This window comes from Leptonychotes weddellii, chromosome 11 (assembly GCF_054177405.1).
Source record: "Leptonychotes weddellii isolate Sample4059 chromosome 11, ASM5417740v2, whole genome shotgun sequence".
Classification (NCBI taxonomy): domain Eukaryota; kingdom Metazoa; phylum Chordata; class Mammalia; order Carnivora; family Phocidae; genus Leptonychotes; species Leptonychotes weddellii.
Genome location: NC_138379.1, coordinates 44,795,394 through 44,808,254, shown reverse-complemented (window position 1 = coordinate 44,808,254; position 12,861 = coordinate 44,795,394). Strand labels below are relative to the sequence as shown.

At 38.7% G+C, this 12,861-nt stretch overlaps 1 pseudogene; it reads right to left on the bottom strand.

The window, feature by feature from the left end:
* Positions 1 to 8,474: 8,474 nt before the first annotated feature.
* On the bottom strand, positions 8,475 to 9,728 carry LOC102751210 (olfactory receptor 52P1-like; annotated as a pseudogene).
* Positions 9,729 to 12,861: the final 3,133 nt, after the last annotated feature.

Genomic DNA, 12,861 nt, shown 5'->3' with positions numbered 1-12,861 from the left:
TAGCCATGCAAAAATCAGAACAATGTTCATATGTTTGTTATCTTGGTCAAGTTTAAATCACTTTGTGCTTGGCTGTCAGGTCTTTGGAGGCTGAATCAATGCTGAATCCATTTCATTTTCATTATCTTTCCTGAGGGATTTCTGCCTGGAGATGTCCTAAGCCCCCAAATAAATTACAAATTATTATAACAAAATGATTATATAATGGTTTTGTATATAATTAACTCCTAAAAAATTCTGAAGCAGGCAACAACTCTCACTGGAGTCTGAGGTACTAGGGCAGAAGAACTGGAGTTTTCACCACTGGGGAGTATATGCTGGGTGTTCCAGAAAGCAGGGCCTAAGACAAAAGCTTGCATATTAGTGCTTTATTTAGAAAAGTGATTACAGGAGGTGTGGTGTGAAAAACAGGTGGAGTGAAAACTGAAAAGAGGAAAAGCCAATACAGGGAATTTTTTATCCAGTTACACAGGACTAGTGGAGACTGGTGTCCAACCCTGCCAGGACCAGCTGAAGAGCCTTAGGAAATGCATTTCAGAATTGTCATCCCCAAGAGCTGAGAGGATTCTACCCAATGGCTCCTATGGAGCTCAAGGCTCCTGTGGGGCTCATGTCCTCAACCCCAGTAATTCGTGGCTGTGTACACATGGCAGCAGAGCTGGTGGCTGGGCTGTCCCATGCCATGGAGTTGGGGAAGTCCCATGGCAAGGAACTAGGTGTGACCTGATGTCCACTATCTGATTACACCTGCCTGGAACTGGTCACAGCACCAGTGGCTGAATAGGAAGTGGGACCAAGGGCATTAGGAAGTGGCATGGGGATTATCTACTGAAACAGTCCACACGACTGAGGCCTCACAGGAGGCCTGTGGACTGACTTTGAGATTAACAGGGAGCTCACATCTTGCGTCCATCCAACAGAATTATTATCTGAATTTTCTAACTTTTAGTAACAAAGTCATCTATCTTTATTATGATAACTCAATTTCCACAAAGTGAACTCAGGTAACCCGAGCAGATATTCCCTAAAAATAATCCTTAAAAATATTTTGGGGCGCCTGGGTGGCTCAGTCGCTAAGCGTCTGCCTTAGGCTCAGGTCATGGTCCCGGGTTCCGGGGATCGAGCCCCACATTGGGCTCCCTGCTCTGCGGGAAGCCTGCTTCTCCCTCTCCCCCTCCCGCTGCTTGTGTTCCTGCTCTCGCTGTGTCTCTCTCTGTCAAATAAATAAATAAAATCTTTAAGAAAAAAAAAAATATTTTGAAGGGCTCCTAAAAAGAGCTTCTAATGATGTGCATGGTTCTCCTCAATCCTTATTTTTCTCCGAGTTTTCTTTTTCACCCAGAACTAAATAAGAATGTTGTTTATGTTTGCTATCCCAATTTCTGTTGTTGCTGTTAAAATAATACATGTACTTGCAAAGGCAATCAAATATGGTAGGATACACAATAGGATGTAAAATTATCCATCTACTTCAACGTGATGTCAGTCCCCGAAGTCAAGCCTTTAGACATGTGTTATGTATACTCATAATTCCCTTACATATTAAAATATTAATGCATAAATACAAGCATCTGGATATAGCTAGTTCCCTTTCTCCCAATGATGACTCTCCCATCCATATTCCTAGATACTTTAGCTTTCTTCTTTCACTTGCAGCAGGTTTTTTTGTTTTGTTTTTTATTTCCTTTCTCTGCTGTTGCCAGTTACAAGTTAGCTTTCCTCCCCTTTGACATCAGCCAACAGGCATATTCTTTATTTTGTTTGTTTTTTTATTCATTCATTCCTGGATGTTTCTACTTTGTTTCTTTGGTAAATCACACTTTCCTATCCATGTGTCATCTCCTCCAACACAAACGTTGTGAAACAGACCCAGGAATAGGGACAAACGAAGCTGGCAGTGCCTTTCCTTTGATCACCCTGTCCCCCTCACTGTCTGGTAGTTCTGAGAAAGACCATGTTCCTTCTTTCACTGCAGGGCTTCTTTTCCTGTAGTGCTTTCTACTTTCTCCTTTGGTTGTGAACCTGAGCCATGTTGAGCTCATGCTCCATTTTGACAGAAGCGAAACTACCACTCCAAGCCTCTCCTGAGTGTCTCCTATGGGTGTGCAGGAGCGCGGGCATTTGTGGGAACCTTGGTCATTTTCTTTATTCTTATCTGAAGTGTCAAATGTAGCTGTGTGAGCCTGTTTAGTTTGTATGTTTAAATAGTTCATTTCTGCTTGTGCGACATACAATTTCGTATTATGAGGCTGAATACGCTTTTTCCAAACATACCTACTTTGAGTTAAAAATGGATATTTAGGTGGGGCACCTGGGTGGCTCAGTTGGTTAGGCGGCTGCCTTCCGCTTGGGTCATGATCCCAGGGTCCTGGGATCGAGCCCACGTCGGGTTCTCTGCTGGGTGGGGGCTCTGCTTCTCCCTCTCCCTCTGCCTGCCGCTCTGCCTACTTGTGCTCTCTGTCAAATAAATAAATAAAATCTTTTTTAAAAATGGATATTTAGGTGAGTTTTTCTGCTCTACTTAAAGTACCACTGCTTTGAAGTTCTGTTCTTAAAACTTCAGTCATGTGGCTGGCTGTTTTAATAGATCAATACACCTGAGAATATGCTAGCATCTTTACAACTTCTTAGCTTATTGAGTTCATACTAGCAAAGCAAAGCTATTAATCTACTGTGTGTCTCTTGTTGCATTTTGCCTGGTTGTTTTTAAAATATCATGTTGTTTGGTCTTGGAGTCTTACAAGTCAGTAACTATATCAAACAGGTCAATACTCCATTCTGTCTGTATACATATACATATATGTACACACACATACGTATATCTGTATACATATACACATATATAACTCTGAGAGTTTAATACTTGGAATATGTGCCACCAACGGAGGACCTCCTTTTCCAGTGGTCAATTCTTCAGCTTTTGACAGACATTGCTTTATTTTGTTTGTTTGTTTAAGGTTTACACTTTAATGCAAAAAAAAAAAAAGTCCTGTTAACATTTTGGGGACTATTGGGAAGTTCTCAGCATTTTTATATTATAGTTCAATGGAAGAAGCTACAGATTTGATACTTTCTCAAATGTACTCAGGACAGAGAACAGAAATTGAGTATTTAAATACTAATTCAAATAGTTAATAAAAGAATAGAAGTGAAGTCAAACAAGTCATGCAAAACCCTGCTGACTGCAACGGAAGGAAACTCCATCACACTTCAAGAGATTTTGCTGTGAACTGTGGGCTGTGGACACCAGTCACATGTAGCAGAGCTGTCTCAGAGGTGGTCTGATTTTAGGGAAGTTCCACTTCGGATTACTGAGCTACATGCCTACAATCTGACGAGAGAAAGTTTAAGCAATGGTTGACAGATGAAAAGAAAAATTTCAATTTGTATCAAGTCTCCTTCAACTGCATTTTATTTGAATGGTCTGCCATTTGCTTAAATGCACTATTAAGGGCAACACCAATTATTTTTGTGTTTAGATGTTCTAAAACATATTATTTTTAATAACATATTAATAACACAATAACATTAGGACACTTTTGCCCATTCTAATATAATCAGTTCTTGTTTTCTGGATAACTTAGAATCCTGAAAAGCAGGATTGAGTCACTGATATCTAAATATATGTTATAGTTGAGTACCACTATAAATTTGATGATAGAATATTCTAATTTTTATTTAATTTCTAAGTGAACTTAAGGAAATGCATCTTTTTTTTATTGTGTTCAGTTAGCCAAATATAGTACATCATTAGTTTTTGTTGTAGTGTTCAATGATTCATTAGTTCCATCTTTTTAAAAATATATTATTTATTTATTTATTTATTTGAGAGAGAGGATAGTGTGGGCACGAGTAGGCAGGGAGGGGCAGTGGGAAAGGGAGAGGGAGAAGCAGATTCCCAACTGAGCAGGGAGCGTGATGTGGGGCTCAATCCTAGGACACTGAGATCATGACCAGAGCTGAAAGCCCATGCTTAACTGACTTAGCCACCTGAGCACCCCAAGAAAATGCATCTTAAGATAGGTGTCTACATGTCTTCTATAGAAAAAGTTTCATAGTGAAAATTAAAGAAGAAATAACTTCTGTGGGCAAAATTGAATTGTTTATAATTTACACATGTGAGAACACATTATAAATGTTTAAATGTGTTTACTTAGTGTTATTTCTTAGCAATTGTGTTTTATCAGCAGAAATAGACCTATTTTATTCTTTATGACTCCTGAGCACTCCTTCATATGATTGCCAACATTTATTCCAACAGTTACCTACTAATGGACTGATGTTTGTTTCTTAAAAAGGTCTTATGAGCATCTTGTTATACTGACCATTTTTCCCCTGCATATGACAAGTATTATTGAAGTAGAAATGTGATTATTAGAGGAAAGAGTATATGCATTTTTTCTTTCTTACTGTAGCTCTTTTTTGCCTGATCACCAAAATATACTACATGAAATATAAACATTAAAATAAAGATATAATATAAACATTCCAGTCAGCTAATGACTGGTAATAAATAGGTCATATTTGCACTTGTTTCTTTGGGCTTAAAACAAATCTAGGTCACTGCAGCAATCTGCATTCTCAACAGGGCAAGAAGGTTCTCATTTCTCCACACCCTTGCCAATATCTGTTGTTTCTTCTGTTGTTGAGTTTAGCCATTCTGATAGCTGTGAGGTGGTATCTCATTACAGTTTTGATTTGTATCTTCCTGATGATCAGTGATATTAAGTATCTTTTCATGTGTCTGTTGGCCATATGTATGTCTTCTTTGGAAACTGGTGCAGCCACTGTGGAAAACATTACAGAGGTTCCTCAAAATGTTAAAAATGATGTGATGAGCACTGGGTGTTATACGCAACTAATGAATCATTGAACATTATATCAAAAACTAATAATGTACTATACTTTGGGTAATTGAATTTAAATTAAAAAAAATAGAACTACCCTATGATCCAGCAATTGCATTACTAGGTATTTACACAAAGAATACAAAAATACTAATTCAAAGGGATACATGCACCCTGATGTTTATAGCAGCATTATCTAAAATAGCCAAATTATAGAAATAGCCCAAGTGTCCATTGAATAATGAATGGATAAAGAAGATATTATATACATATATAATGGAATATTACTCAGCTATAAAAAAGAATGAAATCTTGCCATTTGCAATGATGTGGTTGGAGCCAGGGAGTAAAATGCTAAGAAAAATAAGTCAAAGAAAGACACGTACCATATGATTTCATTCATATGTGGAATTTAAGAAACAAAAAAATGAGCAAAGGGGGAAAAAATGGAGAGAGAGCCAATCCAAGAAACAGACTCTTAACTATAGAGAACAAACTGATGGTTACCAGAGGGGAAGTGGATGGGGGGGTGGGTGAAATACATGAAGGGGATTAAGAGCACACTTACAGTGATGAGCACTGACTAATGTATAGAATTGTTGAATCATGCATTGCACACCTGAAGCTAAAATATAACACTGTATGTTAACTAACTCAAATTTAAATAAAAACTTAAAACCAAAAACAAAGTAGGTCTCTTAAAACAATTTTTTTCTCTCATAGTTTTGGAAGCTATAGGTCCAAAGGGTCACATTCCCTCTGAAGACTGAAGGGGAGAGTCTTTCCTTGCCTCTCTCCTAGCTTCTGATGAGCGCTGGCAATTCCTGGTATTCCTTGGCTTGAAGACACATCACTCCAACCTCTGCCTCTTTCATCACATGGCTTTCTCCTTTCTGTTTCTTCACATCATCTTCCCTTTGTGTTTTTCTGTGTCCATATTTCCTTCTTATGAAGGCCCCAGTCACTAGATTAGGTCCTACCCTAATCCAGTATAACCTTATCTTAATTTGATTACATCTGAAAAGACCCAAATAAGGTCATATTCTGAAGTTCTCGGTGAACATGAATTTTGGCAGACACTATTCAACTAAGTAAAGCATGCATCTATTCACACCAGTTCCTTATGTAAATAAAATTCTATAAGCATTATTACTACCCGCATAATTATGGGGAAATTATAAAGAAATTGAGCTTCTGTAACTTTATCTGCAAAATGGATATTATTACACAACTTGAGTTAGAGTAGAAATGGTTCCATGAGCTATTATATATAAAAATACCTCGAATAACTAGCACAGAGCCACTTCAACAGATGGTATGTCTGATGAAATTAATAGAATGTCAGAAACATAAGACAGGACTCTTCCATTCACTCCTATTCTAGGACAGAACTACCTCAACCTTAGCTATTGCCCTGAACTTTATGGTTTCTTACTATCCAGTATCCTCACATGTTTATCCAAGGTTTGAATGTTATCATTCTTCTCTATCATTAATATTATATTGATAACAGTAGAATACTCATTCCTTTATTTGCTTAGTTTTTTAAACTCTGACATGCTGATCATGATGGTGGCCAAAAGTCAGTGTCAAGCATAAATCCTCTCTCTACGTTCCACCCTTCAATGGGAAATCTGGGTTATGAAATACACAAAGGCACAGGGAAGACACCATAGACTAATTATCTGACTCTACTGTTTCCTTCCCCCAGGCTAAACTTCCCCCAACACATCCTTCATAAGAAAAACACTTTCATAGTTAAGAATGAATTAGGAAATTTGTTTACTAAGAGAGATAAATAGCAGAATAGACTGGAGGTAAGGGTTTCTTTCTTTTCTTATAAGGGTAATATGATATTCTCCCCTGTTTGGTAAGCCTCTTCCTACTCTGCAGGCTAGACAAGACCGGGGAAAACTAAAGGAAAAGGAATATTTAGTACAGAGGGCTCTCTCAGTCAAGGTCATATGAATTGAAGATGTTCTTAAGGTTTATAGACGGGCGAGCTGAACAGAGTAGAGAGGAGGTCAGGATTGGTCAGAAGTCCTGGCTAGGTTTAAAAAGTACATACACAACTCTTATCCCCAGTGTCATATCTTTTTAAGAATCTCAAGCACAGAGGTAGAGATTTAAGAAGGATTTAGAAATTTGGGATTCTTTTTTCTGACTTTACAGTCAATAATCAAAATTGTTTAACTTTAAAACTGTGCTAAAACTGTGACTATCTTTTTTTAAAATTATTTATTTATTTATTTGTCAGAGAGAGAGAGAGGGAGAGAGAGAGAGCACAAGCAGGGGAAGGGGTAGGCAGAGGGAGAAGCAGGCTTCCCGCTGAGCAAGGAGCCTGACACGGGGCTCGATCAGAGGACCCTGGGATCATGACCTGAGCCAAAGGCAGACGCTTAACAGACTGAGCCACCCAGGTGTCCCAAAACTGTGACTATCTTATTTTTTAGTAGTTCCTACCCCATGGATTCATTTTAACTTTTGTTAGAAATGGGGTCATTTCTGGGGCACCTGGGTGGCTCAGATGGTTAAGCGTCTGCCTTCGGCTCAGGTCATGATCCCAGGGTCCTGGGATCGAGTCCCGCATCGGGCTCTCTGCTCCTTGCTTGGGAGCCTGCTTCTCCCTCTGCCTCTCTCTCTCTCTGTCTCTCATGAATAAATAAATAAAATCTTTAAAAAAAAAAAAAAAAAGAAATGGGGTCATTTCTGCCTAACTATCCAAACTTTTGTCTTATTACATTATGCAACTGACCCTATGATAACTATGTATTTAAAATGATTGGATAGAAATCACTACAATGATTTAAGTAGTTGAGCATGGCAAAGCTTCATCATATAAGTTGGTCTTTGTGCATTATCTGAGTCACCGTGGAATATCACTTGAGGAACAGGTAGTTTCCTGTTAACATATGCTTTTTTTTTTTTTTAAGGTAAAGTTCCTGGTCTCAGAAGATTTTTAAATTAGTCATCTGGACACATGTTTTTCCTTGCAATGAAACCTTCTGTGATATGCATTTCAATAGTCCCTGCGTTTTGAGTCTCTATGTCTTCTTTAAGCGCCTTCATTTTTGTTATAAGCATCTACATCATTGCAATCATGTGAATATGTTGACTTGCCATTGCATTAAAAATAATTCTTATTGAAAAGATCAATTTCCTGAAGAATTATTACATGTTAAGGTGGTATCCAAAGATGATGAGTACGTCAGGTCCCTTTCAGTACTAAGACATTCTTTAGAAACAGACACAGAATTTAAAAAATAAGAAATACAAAACCAAAGCAAATATAAACTTTCCACCCAGACAAGGAAAGATAATTTTGGATCATTTACAGAAAAATCTTGTGTGTAGTTTATGAACATGAACACAGATGTGAAAGTCATCAGGAGGCCCATGCCGTAAGAGGGCTCTTGTTAAACAGACATAGAAAGAGCCGTCTTCGCCTCTTCCTTTTTAGGTCTTAGCTCAATGAAAACACAAACATATTGGTTCTTTATTCAAGCCAAAACACAAGAAACCACACCACACAAACACTCTTCCAGATCTATTTGCTCCACATCTCATTCAGGGATACAACTGGGTCTTGGATGTTTGGGCAAAGACAATGTCAGTTGTCCTCACTCTTTATTTACTCATGGGTATATTGTCTACGCTCACAGCCTCTGCAGGTCTTCTGCAAAAGCCTTTGGCCACCTTGTGCCGTATTTCCTTCATTTTTATGCCATAGATGATAGGGTTGAGTACTGAGGGTAAAAGAAGGTAGAAATTGGCAAGGAGAACATGAGCATGAGGTGGGATATTGTGACCTATGCGGTGGGTGAGAGATGAAAAGAGTGCAGTCACATAAGTGACAAGAATGACAAAGAGATGAGCTGAACAGGTGTTGAGGGCTTTGCAGGTAGCATCTCGAGAGTTGAGACGTACCACAGCCTGCAGAATGAGTCCATAAGGGAAGCCAATGAGCAGCAAATCAAGTCCCATCACGAGCAGAATCACAAAGAGCCCATAGATACAGTTAGATCTGGTATGGCCACAGACCATTTTTACCACAGCCATGTGGTCACAGTAGGTATGAGGAAGGACCATGTGGCAGAATTTCAACCCTTGAAGTAGAAGAGGCATAGGCAGAATAAGAATCACACCCTTGGCTAGAGCCACCAGTCCCAGGCATCCAACTAAGGAATGACTCAGAATTGTGTTGTAGCATAATGGCTCACACACAGCCATGAAGCGGTCAAAGGTCATTGCAACAAGTAGGGCTGATCATACCACAGATGCTCCATGGATGAAAAACATCTGGATGATAGGCATTGGCAGCTATGTCCCGATCATTGAACCAGAAGAGGCAGAGGAGCTTGGGCAACAGAGCCAGAGTAGATATGAGGTCAGCCCCCAACAACAAGGCCAAGAACAGGTACATTGGGCTGTGAAGTGCGGGCTTTGTGGCCACCAGAAAAAGGATAGCACCATTGCCAATGAGGATAGCCAAAAACATAGAGGAGAAAGGAAGAGATAACCACAAGTGCTGTGACTCTAAGCCTGGTATGTCCATCAAAGTGAAGGTCAGGAAGCTGGAATGGATGAGGATTAGCATGGTAGAAACTGTTGGTTGTTAAAGCAAGTTTAGACACCTGTCAATGAGACATGTGTGGTGGTTTGTTTATACCAGTTTGGCTTTTAATGACTTGCTGAGATGGGGCTCAGAGAAAGATAGAAAAATACCTCTGGGGTCACTGAGTCTGCAGTCTGGCTTCAAGTCATCTGTAAGCAACTCTATTGTTTTCATACTCATTTCTTTGTGAGCTGAGCTTCGGGATTCTTTTCTGTATAGAGGATGTTGTAGTGGACCTTTACTCTTACCTGTTCCAGTTCAGCAATTCTATACTTCAAAAAATTTTTCTGGAGTCCTAAGTAAGAATAGAAGAATATATATAAATATTTTTCTCCTTGATTAAAGTATGGAAAAATCCATGATCTTCTCATTGGGAAGCTTCCCAATTAGAGAAGAAATATGCTTACTCACCCCTTGTTGCAGAAGAGCTGAGCTGTTGGGGGAAATCTCCTTTGAGTTTCTTTGCTTTTACGTGTTGTCCCTCTTTCAGGGATCCACACTCTCTGGTCATGAACCTGTTTCTCCTTCTGGGGTCCTCTGATTTTCAGACAATATATGAAGGATATATTGCCCAAATAAGGACACCATAAGATGGCTGCTTCCCACTAGCTCTCAAGTATTTATGCACTCGATGAACTGTCCTTTGAAGTTTTTTATATGAACTGTGCATCTTTCTTTCATTTACAACTGGCCCTCATTCACGTATAGATTGAATTGCTTTTAATCATGAGGGATTTACTTCAAATTAGAGCCCACCAGCTCTTTTATTCTTCAGTTCCTATCATGAATTAGCAGAATTTCTCTTTCCTTCCAAAGACCTATAGATACAAGCAATAAAGCAAGAACCCCTTCCACAAATACCTGCCTGCATTGTATCTATTTTTTTCATCTCCCACATGCTGTCTATTTCATCTATTTTTAGGTTATGTGTATCCAGTTTGTGCCTATAGCCTCTACTCATTGTCTCACATTTTAGGGAACTTAACATTATCACATAAAATGATATTTAGAAAGTCCCTTGAGCCGTTGTAGTCATGGAGATGATTAGTGATTCCTATAGGAATTAGCTATGCATTATGATGGAAATTTGTATTAAACTTAGGCATCTAAAAGGAAGCTAATCTTTTTAATAAAGTGGGGGGGGGTGGAGAGGAAACCAGGACCAATAACACAAAGAGAATCTTTGCCCAAATGAAGTTAACACTGTCACTAGCATTTGGTAGAATATACTAGATGGAATAATTCTCCCTCAAAAGTAGTCATACAGGGTGCACTTTTTTTAAGGGGGGGAGGGGCAGAGGGAGAGGGAGATAGAGAATCTTAAGCAGCCCCGTGTGGGACTCTGTGCTCAGTGTGGAGTCTGCTTGAGACTCTATCTCTAAATAAAAAAGAAAGAAAGAAAGAAAGAAAATATTTAAAAAGCCTGCTTATACTAAATATTTTGTGTATGATTTAAAAAACTATAGACCTGCCTCATTCTAGTTCTTGTCCTAAAATTTGAGCTCATTCATTATTAATTATTACTCTTGTTTTTATACAATCCCTGATTAGAGATTTCCTTTGCTTTTGATATAGGTATCTGACCCTAACTGACTAAAATCCTGTTCCTGCAATTACACTATTCTCTTGGCCAATTGACTTTCCCTTTTCCAGTTAGACTTCCAACTATTCTAATTTACACCACCATCATTTTAGCCAATACACATTTTGTTTTCACTTAGACCGCTAAAATAATCTCCTCACTGGTCTTTCTGCTTCTCTTTTGCCTACATATTGCTTATTGCCCATAGAGTGACCCTGTTATCTTTAAAAACATAAATAGCATGATATTATAATACTCAATAGCTTCCTATTATATAAGGAATAAAATCAAAAGTCTTTGCCATGATGGACAAGGCACTCTGAAGTATTCCAATCATGAATACTCATGATACTCATGACACACAAAGTGTGCTTTGGCCTCGGCTCACCCCTTCAGCTCCAAGTTTCTACCACTCTCTTCCCTGGCTCACTTCACTCTTGACCATTTTGCTCTTCTTAAATAAGCATGCTAAGTTTGTTCCTGCCTTAGCGTGTTTCCTCTTGCTGTTCCATCTCCCCACACACTTTCATATCACCCACTCCCTACCTTTATGTGTGTCTGTGAAGATATAATTGCTTTTTAAACTTCTATTTTTAATAATACTAAACCACGTATCATCTCCTGAAACAGCCATTTTTCTTTTTTTCCCTGGTATCTTCATACTTCATAGTCAAAAGAGTGGCTCACAGTCCTGGCTGCATTTGGAAACATCTGAGGGTTTTAAAATTTGCCAATATTTGAAAGCTTAGGTATATTTTAAGTAACTGAATTAAGAAATTCAGTGTGACCTTGGTGTCAAGTGCATGGAATTCTGGAGACGGTGTCCGAAGTGGACCCCTGACTAGCAGTTCCTTTTGCCTAAATTGCTTTCCACATTCCTTTTTTCTTTTCTTAACAAATTCGTATCCTCACTTCTCTGCTCTTGCCCACATTGTGGCTCTGCCCATATCTGTGTTCTATTGCATAGCACTTTTTAAATTTCCTTTCTTAAACAATTCCTCTCATTTAACTTGCATTTATTAAGTACTCCCTATGAGCCAGGTTTTGTAAATCAACTCTATTTTGTCATATCTGACAGTGTTTCTGCATCATTTCAAAACCATCTGATTCTTGAATCTTTACTCCCTCAACCCTTACAGCCTCTGTAAACTTGCTCAATTTTCAGAAGTGGGGCAGTATTTTTAGATATCTGGCGTAGAATTGCTGGTGCTAGCAAGTTAATGCCAGTTAAATAGAATTATTGGGGACTACAGATAGAAGGCATTTAGGGAAAATAATCTAACTGAAAGAAGAGGTAGGGGTAGTTTTAATGATAAAAAACAGAACTTACCTAGAAATGTTCTACTCTATTCTTCTTAACCTTATACTCTTACCCTATACTCTTCTCCTTTGATAACCAGAGCCTTGTTATTCTAAGTCACAACTTGAATCTGCCTATTTCATGTTTCATAGCACATTATTTTCCCTTTTTTTGCTGAGCTGATTTTAGCTCCTGGGAAGGGGCTTCCTACCCACCCCAGCTCTCCTCTTGAAATTATTCCTGGGACAGAACATATAAGCTTTCTTGTTGCAGTGGACCAAAACTCTCATACTATTTAGGGGAAATTTTGAACTCTAGTATTTCATCACCCAAGAAATCTGGGCATAGCTACGACTCTCCAGAAGCCAAGTAAGAAGAAAAGGTAAAAGAAATAGCTTATTAGGAGATCCCACTGGGCCTGATACTCAAAGAACAACAGGACCTGAAGAGTGGTTCTCAGAGGAAAAGGGACAGTTTTGACCACTCCCAGTTTTCACATAATGATGGTGTTATGTGA